This window comes from Carassius auratus, chromosome 17, assembly GCF_003368295.1.
Source record: "Carassius auratus strain Wakin chromosome 17, ASM336829v1, whole genome shotgun sequence".
In the NCBI taxonomy this organism is placed as follows: domain Eukaryota; kingdom Metazoa; phylum Chordata; class Actinopteri; order Cypriniformes; family Cyprinidae; genus Carassius; species Carassius auratus.
The window spans coordinates 4,743,339-4,754,903 of record NC_039259.1 but is presented as its reverse complement, the minus strand read 5'-3'; the positions used below and the strand labels follow the sequence as shown (position 1 = coordinate 4,754,903).

Sequence of the window (11,565 nt, the reverse complement as noted above, 5' to 3'; positions counted from 1 at the left end):
GGATACAAATATGGCACAAGAGCTTGCATCAAACAAACCTTCAAACAAATAATTACAGTTACACTTCAGCCAGGCAGAGTGATGGGAGTGTGGTGTATGAATAGTCCATGACAATAAGGAACAGCTGAGGCTGTAATAAGTGACAGGTGTGTAGCATTAGTTTGGGCATTAGAGTCCACGAGATGGCGACCTCTGGTGGTGAGAGGGAGAAACGCAGGGCCCAGACTCATGACAACATTCATTAAAAAGTCATTCAATCTGGAACGTTTATTCTGATATTTTCTTAAAGATATATTTTATGGACATTAAATAAATACTAGACACATTTAGGGACAAATTGGACAACATTTGGAAACACAGTACTTTGATGTTCATCAGGGAAACGTGATCCAGCATTCAATATATTGTTCCTCTGAATTTATATAACTAGTAGCCTGATATACTAGTATATAGTAGTGCCATGCACAAGACTAAAACCTAGCTCAAAGTTATATTACACAAAACTTTCATTATTTGAAGAGGAGTTGTAATTATATTGTTATAGACACAGATAATGGCCAAGTTTCCTGGTTTCTTTGTGAATCATATTTAGATAATCATAACTAACATTGTACTTCATGTCAGTTTCCTAAGACAAGCAGGTAGCTAGCTCATTAAAGTACATTGTTACAGGACGTGCCTGCCATAAATGCTAAACCTAAGCAGATTCATACTAGAAAGCTACAGGCAGGATACAAATGCTGTATAACTACTAGACATTAAGTAGTTGACTGAAGTTATCTGCCTGACGTGATTTGACTTGACTTAAAATACTGAAAATCATTAATACTGTACATTTCATTAATATATTTCATATCACCAAATTAAATCAGAAATTAATGGCAACACTTTCGCATTTATATTTATTTATTTAGCCTTTTTTATTTATTCAGATAAAAAGAAGAAGAAGGAAACTCAGGTTGATTCAGCTTTTGTAAATACACAGAACGAAGCTGTCATATTGATCCTTGCCATTGAAGTATTGCAGATTTCTTCTTTCCTCCTTTACTGTCTCTGGCTAAACAAAGGCCAAAACTTCAGTATGGAGGAGTATTTTTCCAAACATGAAAATAGTGTTAATAGACTGTGGATGAGTCTTATTTGAATAACTTATTAATATTAAAATCTTATTTTAACTTCGAGGAGGATGTGTGTAGATGATAAAATACTTCCTCTTATCCCAGTGTAATGTGAAGAAACATGTGTAAGTACCGTGTACAGTAGGCCATTCATAGAGTAAGTTGATTTCCCCAAAAAGTGTAAACACTGTGTAGGGCTCTGTGAAACTTTAATCATTCCTCTGTTTATCTGGGGTGGCCTGACATCAACTGACTCATTCAATCATGGGGTCTGTGGTGGGACTTCCTGTTTGACTGACCAATTCCCTAAAAGTGTTTAGGAAAATCTGTTTGTAAACAGTACTTTTCTTTTGCACGGTGTGTTTGTCCAGCGGCTCCAAAAATACACACTGCACCTTTAAGTTGCTCTCCTAGCATTGTCTGGTGGGGATGTATGTTCATAAAGATAAGTCGTTTCATCCAAGTCTTCTGAAGAATTATGATTACAATTATATGATGAACAGATTGAACTTTTATTAACATACGAACACTGATCAAAACACATACACACAGCACATCAAATATGGCCAACGGAAGCTGAAAAGTGTTTGCTTCACACACAACTACCAGTGAGCAGTGTGCTGTCGTCTTCCATCAAGGCTTGCCTTACACCTTTCCTTAAGGAGAAAGGATGATGTATGGTCTATATGTGCTTTTGGACATTACCAGAGTTTAAATTTTAATATCCTTTTTTTTTTTTTTTACTAAAACAAGACTACGATAGAGTGGGAGATGCTGACCCAGCCTTGTGTCATCCATATCACTTCATTTTATGTAATTCAGTGTTTTTACTGCAGAAAAAAAAAAACTCTATGTGTGTGCAAATGCATTCATATATGAGAGAGGGGTACTGTACCGAAAGATCGGGTTCACACTGACAAGCCCAGGCCGGCTTCTGGCTCCTTCTGTCTTCACTCAAAGGAAAACATGTTTTGCTTCTTGCTGTTTTTCCCCCCATTTCGCCCCCCTGAAGAATAGTTCCATGTCATCTTCCTTGCAAATAGTGGAAATCCCCTTGTGTAGATGAATTTGTATTATTTATTTGCTCAACAAGATCATTGAATTAGGAATTCACTAGTGAATATCAAAAGTAAACATGTTGAAAAGCAGCAGGTTTCGCCAATGTGGAACGTCTTGTCACGTTCATCCTCTTAATTGCTGAGCATAAAAGAACTGTGAACAAAAGAAGAAAAGTTGTTAATAAATACTATCATAAAAAATTTATATGGAATGAGATCTCACTGATGAAAAAAAAAGGTATTTTTTGAAGCATGGCAGCTGGTTTGAGCTGGTTTAAGCTGGTCCTTAGTTGGTGCTGAGCTGGTTATAACCAGCTTAAACTAGATATTATGCTACAAAACATACCTAACAGGGCTTGATCCTAAGAAACAACCCATTCACAGACAAGCAAGAGATTTTATACAATTCTACTATATTTAATACGCGCACACACACACACACACACACACACACACCAGTAAACAGCCTCTACCTTTAACCACCGAGATACAGTTAAACCACTTTCATTCAAACATGATTTATATTGAAAACGTTTGAGCTTAACCGAGTGTTTGCCTCAAAACAGAGGCTGCACAAATGTATATTTTTATTGGCAATTTAAGTATAGGATTTTTCCAAAAATGGATATTACATTTATTCAGCATTTTCCTCCACAAGAGTGGAGTTTGATGAATCCATGTGTGACTGCACAAACAAGCTGCCATTATGTGGACATGGGGCTTAACATATGCAGCTTTCAACAAATCGTCCGAATGACAGACGACTAGCGGCGCAGGTTTGTGGGTATTTCAGGAAGTCAGTAGCGCTTTTATGTGAAACGTGGAAGCAAGACCCATGCTGAACACCCAAAACAAACCCATGGCTCGGGCCGGCTGGCACCCACACAAGGGCAGAAATAAGGGATGGTATTTATATATGTCTGGCAGAAGCCTGAGAATGGTGAGGGGGAATTTCTGCACGCACAATGTGTCAAAATCAGGCCAATTTTTAGCTCCTTATACCAGAGAAATTTGTAAGTTAGGCAAACCAAACATTCTAATATTTAATGCCAATTACCTCAATTCTAACAACATTTTCAGTTAAATTTTTCATGCAAGTGAATTCTTTTTTGTTGAGATATGGACATTTAAAACCAAGGCGATGTCTCCATGTGAACTCAACACAGTAGGTTGTTTAAAGCACAGGAACTGAAGGACAACTGATGAATGGTTGAGAATTTTCCACCACTGAGCTACTACATTAACTCTCCCTTATACACAGAGAATGGGATATCTGAGCTCGTTCAACTGTGACATCAATACTCACTTTTAACTTTTGTCTTTCATTCTTTCTTCCTTTTTCTTTTAATTCCAATGTCACAGCTATGTTGTTGTACTGGTCATACTGGCAGATATCCAGTGTGGCCTTCAGAAGAAGACACAAGGTTCTCATAAGCTCATTAATCTTGAAAGGAAAAACTGTCAAAACCATACACTGCCCCTGTGCCTGACATAAAAAAGGCACATTTGTGTCCTTGATTTTGGTTTTGTTGGAAAAAGATATCACACAGCCTGTCTGTCTGTACAGTACATCTTGAGAGTTTTACATTGTTGGATGGATTTTCTGTAATGGACACAAAACAACACATCTTCTGGATAAAGCTTTACTGAGCTAAAATTGATAACAGGTAACTCTGAACTGAGTTACTGAATTATTAAAAGGATAGTTTACCCCAACATAAAAATTGATTACCACCACTTTTTGGGTGAACTATCCCTTTTAAAGCTACGGTAGGGAACTTTTGACACTCTAGTGGTTAATAAACAGAACTGCTTGCATCTTGCAGAAGAACATCATAGCCGGAACTACTTCTCTCTGTCTATGTCTATGAAGAATCACAAAGGTACTGGGTTACTCCGCCGCGGTATCCCCGAAGCAATCTAAAATAGTCCGAATATAAACACTTATTATAGGTGCACCCTAGTGATTCAGGACAAGCCAAAAACACGCTTTGGAAAATGGATTCATGGTGTACTCGCTTATTATATACATTTTTCTACATTTTGAACACAAACAAAGTTAAGGACCGCAGCTCTGATTGGTTATTTTTTACCGGGAGCGGATGATTTTCTGCAAATGGCAATAGGACACTGGGAGGAGCCAGAGGAGCTTGATTTTTTTCACAGATTATCTGTCTCATATTCTACTGTCAGGACATAATGACAGGTTTAACAAATATGTAAAAATATATATTTACAAAAGTTACCATACTGCAGCTTTAAGTCAGAGAATAACTGAGTTAAAGCCCATTTACACCAAGTCTGATAATATTAAGTGTGAATAGTTCCACATAACAAGTATAAGGACAGACAGGCACCATACCCTTGGAATTATTATTGGAATTATTATTATTTTATTTTTTTTTCACCAGCTGATGAACAATAAAAACATCGACAGCCAATCAGAATCCAACAGAGTTTGAACAGTTAAAACAGGTGTGTGTGTATCTGTGTTTGTGTTGCTGTTGTTCCAAATTTAATTAGGTTTAAGTAACTTGTAACTTGAGCAGTGAAGCTGTCTAAATAATTTTATGAGGTGCAACTGCTTAAAAGAACAGCTTTATTAATGCAATTCCTATTTAGTCTGCAAACTGTATCACATTCTTTTCATGTTCTGTTCTCGTATTCCTACATGGATAGAACACAAGGGTGTGTTTCATGTATGACTATGTAATTTTCTTGCTGTAACTGTCTTCTTAATCGACCGATACAACTAAATATGACTATCTTCTTAATTCAAAGTAATAGATTTTTCATTTTCTGCAAAGATAACAGCTATTCAATTTAACAGCATGCAATTGTAACATGAATCACATTTTGAATGCACCGTCTTGAAAGAACTCCAAGATTCAGACAGAAATGTCCAAAATATTACAACCATTTCCAGTCTCCACTATTCGCAAAACAGAAAAAGAAGAAGAAAATAAACACACCATTGGATTACAAGTTTCTTCAAATTCCATTCTAAATATTTCAGTATCAAGAGAATAAAAGCACAGACTTTTTTTGTTCATGAAAACGAGCTAAAAAATAATCTGACACTCTATTTTAAATCGATAAATTGACGGACATAGTCAACCACAATTTGATGGTATTTACAACTCTTCTGCAATTGTTGAACAAAGGTGTTTCAAACAACAGATGTGCAAAAATATACTTCGGCTTCGGGAAAAATCATGCCTAGTTAATTTATCTCATGGTTCAGCAGTGTTATGTGTTTGTATGCCAGAATCCACGACTCAATCAAAAAAAAAAAAACGAAATAGTCCTGAAAGCAATAATCTGACAACAATTTGATCTGGAACCAGTTAATCAGTCAAAGGTATTTATTCCACCACCTTTGTGACTTAATTAAAGCTACAGTTCCAAGATACCCCATCTTTGGATCCAAATTACCCCATCTTTGAACTTCTGCCATATGGCTAGTGCTTCAGAGCTGCAGATAGCACGACAGTCAGGCACAAGAACAGGTTCTTCCCCCAGGCAATCTACCTCATGAAAAGTTAAATGTTCCCCACTTACGCAATAAAAATGTGCAATAATCTTATTTTATTTGTTGCCCCTCCATCCTAGTTCATTCCTGCATCTTACTCAATTCTATTCCATTATCATCTATAGCACAACTGTTCATACAATTTATATATTTGCAATAAATAATAATAATAATAATGTGTGTGTTGTCTCTGTGCACTGCTTAGGTCACTAAAACAAATTCCTTGTATGCACAAGCATTCTTGGAAATAAAGCTCTATCTGATTCTGATTCTGATACAGTATGCCTATTTAACTTTTGGCCCTCTAGTGGTTAATAAATACATTTGCATGTGTCTCGCAGAAGCATGTTTTTGGTTGTGCTTCGGCTCTGAGCGGATGTATGGGGTTTGTCATCCGAGCACCAATGTGCACACACAATGTACATGTAAATCTATAAAAGATGTCATCTGAGCTGCTGTAGTTTTCAACAGGTCTAATGGGTAACATTGATGTTTTAAATTGTGGTTACAAAAGTTTACAAGTTGTTGGCATTTGACATAATTGTTAATAAGGTCAAACAAATAATTGCAGGATATTCTGCCCAAACAGAGAATGGTAATAGACTAAGTATTGTCATTAGGTATGTTTGCTACATGCACTAATTTTCATGGTAACACTAATTTAAGTCACATATAGGCATTATTCTATAAGTAACCTTGCCACTCATGTCAACTACCGGTCAATAGACGATCTGTAGCCTGCTTAATATCTGATATTACTTTTTTGCTGCTGACCACAAGTATCTTTGCAAGTACATGTCAACTTATTCTACTTTCCCTAACCCTACCCTAACAGTCTACTAATACACTAATAAGAGTTAGTTGACATGTTAGGGCTGCACTAATTCGAAATCGAATTGAAATCACAATCAAATCATCACAAAGGCTGTTATGCGCAGCTTGTCAGTGAAGTACGGCTCTGTGATCAGTATTAAATGCTGCTCCTTCTGAAGGCATTGTGTGTTTGAGTCCCTTAGATGCATCTGAAAAAGCAGCATTACTCATCTTTCCAAACATATGAAGCATTTATGAACCTCTTTTTCAACCCAGGCTGTAACCACGATAGATATTTAACCACGTTAGATATTAAGGGGGCAACCCCCCCCCTCCACCAAAATGTGAAATTCTTGCACTGATCTGCTGCCCTCCACTGCTCAATACATTTTCAGCCTGGACTGCCTCAGCGGACTAACAGTGCTGTTAGTCAATGTCAAAACAGTTGAGATGGCCATCAAAGTAGGTGGGATTAACTGTTCACAGAAGCAGAAAGCAAATTTCAACACAAATCGTCAATTTAATGTTGAAAGATTTAAGTAATTTTATATTAATCTAATTTTTATTAAATGTTTCATGATAGATATGTTTAATGCTATATTCAGTGATGAAAGCTACTACATTTTTCCTCATCTATGGCAAACTTCAAGGGCAAGAGAAAGAGAGATTAAAGTTGCATGTGTGAGAATTTTCATGAGTCTGTGCATCTCTCTACAAACAATGCAGCTGAGTTTTAGTTCAAAATCAGTAATATTTATATACTGTCAAATAATTAATTGTGATTAATCGCATCCAAAATAAAAGCTTTTTGTTTACATAATATATGTGTGTGTTCTGTGTATATTTATTATGTATATATAAATACACAAACATAAATGTATTTAAGAAAAATATGTTTATACATTTAAAATATTTATATAATAGCAATTCTGTTAATTAAATATATAAATGGAAATACTTGGAAATATATATATATATATATATATATATATATATATATATATATATATATATATATATATATATATATATATATATATATATATATATTATAATCCTTCAGATGATTTAGCTTCTTACACCGAATAATGCATGCAACATATGCTTTTGTAGTATTCTAAGCAGTGATAAAGGCTATTTCAATTAGCACTGCATTACACTTTATTAGAATGAAAATTACACTAAGAAGAACTGGATGAAAGCAGTTCAATATTCTGTTTATTCAGCTACAGACATAATCTTTAATTTTTCTTGCATATTTGGAGTTTCACCGGGAGAGCGCCATCTGGTCCTCGATGGAGCCGTATTTACTACTGATCACAGAACAGGGCTCCACTGACAGGCTGCTAATCCCGACTACAGTTTCATTTCGATTAATAGTGAAGCCCCAAGACATTGCAAATCTATACTATATTAAGATATATTATAACATCCAAATAAAGTAATTTTAGTCAATAAAAATTAATCCAATCCGAATTGAAGAAAGCCACCACTTTAATGTAATCGGTGTTACAGGTTACACTTCCAAAAGTGTGATAGTATCGTCCTACGTTATAAGTATCATAGTCATTCATTTTAGTCATTTGTAAAACCGAGAGACAGAGTTTAATTTATTATGAGTTTCACCCACACCTAAATTTGCAAGGCATTTCATAACACCACAAAAACTCACATTTCAGCTGTGGATCACAAAAACCATTATATGTGAAAAACACATTTTCTCTTTACAGTATCACCTAACTTTTCCAGTTCAAAGGCCTTTCACGAGCTGATGTCGTCAGTCGTCTTTTTCCATCTCTTTACTGTCTGATAATGTTCTTAATTAATTTGGCGGAAATTTTAATGATGCTAATGATTAAGATTCTGTATCTATCATTTTTGGAGCGCTCCTTTTGTTTGCCCCACTTTCACGCGCGCGCGCACACACACACACAGCAGCAAACTCGAAGTGTAGGTCCTGAAGCCCAAACAGTCCGTTCTAACTTTGTCAAAACCTGTCCAATTCATATCAAATTCAACTCACAATCCAAAGCAAAGTGAATAAAGTATATACTAGGGTGTATTTGGAATAATAAATAAATAAATAAATAAATAAATAAATAAATAATAGCTTATAACTTTGACATTTGTTCATCCATGTGTTCGATACTGCCTCACCAACTGAAGCAATTAGTCGCCCTTTTTCCACATGAGAAACATTTTTGTAAAGGTCATAAACAATTAACCAGGCTTAATGCACTCACATTGCTGAACTGGAGGTGGAGCCTTCAAACCATAAAACCAGCTGCCTCTTCTCTCCACTGTCTCTCAGATCACATTTTCAATAAACTCCTAATGGGAACCTTTTGTCTTTTATCGAAGAGGTCATGAATGGATGATAGTACCAAGATACGTCCAATTTTTTTTTTTTTTTTTTTTTGAAAGATAATTTTGTACTTGCACACTGAGAAAAAAAATCTGAAAAGAAATATGGACTTAAATCAACTGATTTCTTGATTTCGTAATATATATAGGAACCATTAAGATAATTTAAGGAAGCGTAAGACACATTTTGTTTGTTTTATGCTATGAATATGTCCAAATAGTCTTTATTATTATTATTATTTTACTAAGCTGTCTGTTTTAAAAGCTTTCAGAGTGACCCTGTATGAATTATAGATTATATTTCGTACACTTATAGGCTTTGTGTTCTTCACCCCATGTTGATTCTCATCTGCTGACAGCACGCAGTCCAGGCCTAGTCTAATAATTTCCATACATAGCAATGAGATCACAAAACTCACAAACACTAAATCAAAACCTGAGCCACAGCGGCTCTTTAATAAAACCGCGCATAGACGCTCCATACAGGGATAAAAGAAAACTGAGTCCATATAAAATCAGAATATATTTCGTTCGCATCCATGATTTAAAAGCTTTAATAACAAAGTCACATTTATCATTGCAATAGCTTTAATACACATTTTATATCTTTGATAATCAGAACTATAAATACATAACTGATGATAAAGACATTTGATTGTGCGTAACACTGAAAAAATAAAAATAATAAGAAATGGAATTCAAGTGATTTGCAAGTGATTTAACCCTTTGTTTTGCTGAAATAAAGTAATGTATAGATTGAATCAGTGTTCTTTAATATTTTCCCCAAGCTGTGTTAACAATGTATTATTATTAATAATATTATTGAAGGAAGAGTTAGAGCTATCACAAAATAATACAAGCGATAATTCGTAATAAATTTACTTTATATTAGTTTATAGAAGTAATAAAAGACTACGTTACTATATCTGTTACATAGATGTGTTTAAATGTCTTTACCAAACCAGACATGAGTTCTGTTTTCAGTTTGGCAGAGTCTAGATAATGGGGCAGAGAGCACACTTTGTATCTGTACTATCTTAAAGCATCGGTCTTTATCTGTGGATTGGAAGAGTAAAAATGACCAGCAAAGTATGATAGCAGATAGTTAGTTTATTTAATTCATTTGACGGGAGGAGGCGTGCTGTGAAATGATAATCAACAATACATACACACTGTATGAACATAAACAGATATTCAGTTTGAAAACATATTGCACAAGCGCTAGTTTATTAAATGATTTATGATTATTTATATAATGCGGCATAAAGAATGAAACTGCATTTGTCACAGGTATTAGCTATATTTTAAACAAGCCTTTGGATACAACTAAACAAACCACAAAGACCTGACAGCACTTGTAGGTCCGTTGTACTTCTAAATGAATGCGTGAAGCTGTGGACGCATACAAGTGTCAGGGTTAGATTACTGTCCTGTTTACTTTCTTAAAGTAAAACTACATGACCCAATGAATTAGACAAAAACGCCACAAAGACGGGTTTCTTGTCCTGTGGAAAATTCTATTATGCCTATTTTTAACAAAAGCGTTAGTCCCATTAATCAATTCCTTAAATTAATTATAAATAATATTTGAAGAAAACCAATATTTCTATTTGAATCATAAAAGAGATTTTAAAACATCGCAGCGGCCTGTACAGACTTATTATTATTTTTTAATTTTTTTAGATAAATAGACATTGATAAAATTCAAGGCATTAATCCTTCAAAATAATTATTTTTATTTTTTCACAAATGAACAAAGCCTGATAGCAAAGAAGGATGTCAAATGATGTAGCCTATTATAAACATGCATTTTCATTATGTTGAATTGTCATTATTGTGCGTTTGAACTGTAAGGATAAACAGTCAACTCTATTACCACTGTAACATCTGCCCCTAAATTACGGCTCAAGTCATGAATAAAGAAAGAAAGAAAGAAAGAAAGAAAGAAAGCGTGATACAATGGTGCGATCTCTCCCTCTCAGGTAACCGTTGTAAACAGCCTTCTTCCAATCTCATGCATGTGGAAGAAGCCACCATTCTCTTTCACATCATTAAAACTATTTAAGAATGATTTACCGATATGCATTACAGCAGCAGTCATATAGCAACGGGCTGTCATCTTTTGCACTACTCTTCTTTACAATATCTTTCCATTTAAATGAAGTCGGTAAAGCTGAGTGTGATGAACCTGCATAGGTTACCTGAGAATCCTGTGAAGACACCAATGAAGTGAGTTCGTCGTCTGCATCTTTCACAAATGTTCTCGTGAAGCAAATTCCGATGGCCGTTTTCCCTTGCTAACCTCATTGCGTATCCACAAAATCTGACTACAAAGTGCAATTGCTAAATTTATCCAGAGGAGGGAGACTTTTGGCTCTCTAGTCTCAATATGTCCCTTGTTAACGAGTTTTGACCACGACTCAAGCCTATGGGAGTTTTTGAAGGGTTTTATTTTTGACTCGCAACGCTCACCTTGATATGGCAACCGTGCCCTACTTTACACGTTGTGGGCATAATTACAACACGTAGGCTATATGATACTGATGTCTAGTAATAATAGCACTGTTTTGTGACAATAAAGGCTTGTGTTCTCACACTACAACAGCAGACTAAAGACTTTTGCTCATTGATTTCGTTACATTAACCTAAGCTTTTCCCCCAAATGTTGTGTGATGAGCTC

At 35.1% G+C, this 11,565-nt stretch overlaps 1 long non-coding RNA gene across 1 annotated transcript; it reads right to left on the bottom strand.

The window, feature by feature from the left end:
• Nucleotides 1-1,611: 1,611 nt before the first annotated feature.
• On the bottom strand, nt 1,612-11,187 carry LOC113117015 (uncharacterized). Its single transcript, XR_003294115.1, has 2 exons — nt 11,087-11,187; nt 1,612-2,330 (listed from the first exon to the last, which is right to left on the bottom strand). It is a non-coding gene; the product is annotated as an uncharacterized LOC113117015 (long non-coding RNA).
• Nucleotides 11,188-11,565: the final 378 nt, after the last annotated feature.